The sequence below is a fragment of the Penaeus vannamei genome, chromosome 33 (genome assembly GCF_042767895.1).
Source record: "Penaeus vannamei isolate JL-2024 chromosome 33, ASM4276789v1, whole genome shotgun sequence".
Lineage (NCBI taxonomy): Eukaryota > Metazoa > Arthropoda > Malacostraca > Decapoda > Penaeidae > Penaeus > Penaeus vannamei.
In genome coordinates this window covers 4408912-4410566 of record NC_091581.1, presented here as the reverse complement: position 1 = coordinate 4410566, position 1655 = coordinate 4408912, and the positions used below count along the sequence as shown (strand labels likewise).

The 1655-nt window shown below is 49.5% G+C and overlaps 1 protein-coding gene across 3 annotated transcripts in view; it reads left to right on the top strand.

Moving 5' to 3' along the window:
• The first annotated feature begins 795 nt into the window (after positions 1–795).
• Positions 796–1655, top strand: part of LOC113817680 (B-cell lymphoma 6 protein) — a 50726-nt gene continuing 49866 nt past the window's right edge. For 2 of the 3 annotated variants that reach the window (XM_070145362.1, XM_070145359.1), the window contains exon 1: positions 1033–1414. The gene's annotated coding sequence lies outside the window, so the exon portion shown is untranslated. Of the gene's footprint in view, positions 853–1032; positions 1415–1655 lie in introns of those variants that run through there. The other variant, XM_070145361.1, reaches the window with a different exon arrangement.

Sequence of the window (1655 nt, the reverse complement as noted above, 5' to 3'; positions counted from 1 at the left end):
CGGGGGGGGGGGGGGGCGGGCCAACGTGCGGGTGTGAGTGGCACATGGCAATCCTCATAAAGAGAAAGTTCATTCATGAGACGATGAGGTATTAATCATACTTTAAACCTAAGTATTTTTATTTTATATATTTTTTTATTTTGTTTTATTTTATTTTATTTTTGATTTTTTTACTCGTCGTGAGTTCCGTCGCAGTCACGGTATGAGGGGCTGGTCACTGGGAATCGCTGCTGCCAACTTTCTAATACTCCGCTCTGCCTTTGACGTTTTCTACCTCAGTCAGACCTACGTGTTTATTAAAATATATACGATCTTTCAAATTAAACAAAATCGTGGAATTGAATTAATCGCAAATGTTCGCATACATACATACACGCGCAAACCTACATACTTTCTTTTTTTCTACTCTCTTTTAATCATACCATTAATTTCCACGTGGAAGAGACAATTTGGCATACGGAAATCCACGTCATTAACGTCTCAGCGTCACAGGAAGATCCAGGTAGTCGGAAATGGAAGTGCGGCCGAGCCCACTAATAATGCCTCGGTGAGAAAATTCGTCTGCCCTCAACTCGGGCGCGCTTTTTGGTCGCAACCCTCTCTCCTAAGAAACTATACTCGTGCGCATTACGGAAAGATCTAAAAATAGGTAAGTTGATATAGACATAATAAGGGTTTTCTAAGATTACTTTCAAAATAAATTTTATATGAATATATAGAGCGAGCGAATTTTGAGAAGCGAAAAAAGAGCGCCGCAGAGTTGACCGCGGAGTCTCGCTTGACTCCGGTGGTGGCTCCCACTCTATGCTTGACTGGCCGTTCATTCACCCAGCAGTCTGTAACCAGCCTAGGGTAAGAACGAGTTCCCCTCACACTCAGTCGTGCACTGGACGTTGAGGGTATGTGAGTAAAGAGTGCAGCCTCCAATAAAAAGATATACCAGGCGTAAATTCAGTGTGAGGAAGTGGGAGTGTTACGTCAGTGAGGAGCGAGGGGGGGAGGAGCGTGAGTGAGGGAGCGCGCGTGCGAGACAGTGCGGGAAGCGACGGGGCACAGTGCGGTGGTGGGCAGCCTACGCTACCACTAACATCCAGTATCGATTTTTGTGCCGCTGGGTAGCCATTTTACTGAGAGCGGCCCTTTGGGGCAGTCAGTCTGTTGTGAGGAGGACCCGGTTGCAGGTCTGTGTGGATTTAGGAAGTGCGACAGTGAGTGGCAGTGCGGGTACGGTGCCGTGTTTGGTACCTGACGCTCGGTAGTGGGACTCGTTGTCACGTGCCAGCACACCACAGCACGTACAGGCGCCAGCTCGTTACCACTCGACCACGCCAGGGACGTCAGGTGCCCACGTCATCGCCTCCGCTGGGGTACACCGTCTCCAGCACCTCCAGCACCTCCCAGCCTCACGCACAAGGTAACATCCCACCCTGTTCAGTGCCACGGGGTAGTGTAGTGCCTGCATGACGCGGCAGTGCCACGTTACCCACAGCTCATGACGAGCAGGAATATAAGCCCTCATGATCCATACCCGACATGCTACCACCTTATCTGGCTGTTACTTTTATGTCTTGGTGTGGCAGTGAGGAGGTGGCTGTAGGCCTACATACACTGTGTATCGAAGTGCTGTGGACGTCATGAAGGAACCGCGAGTGGAA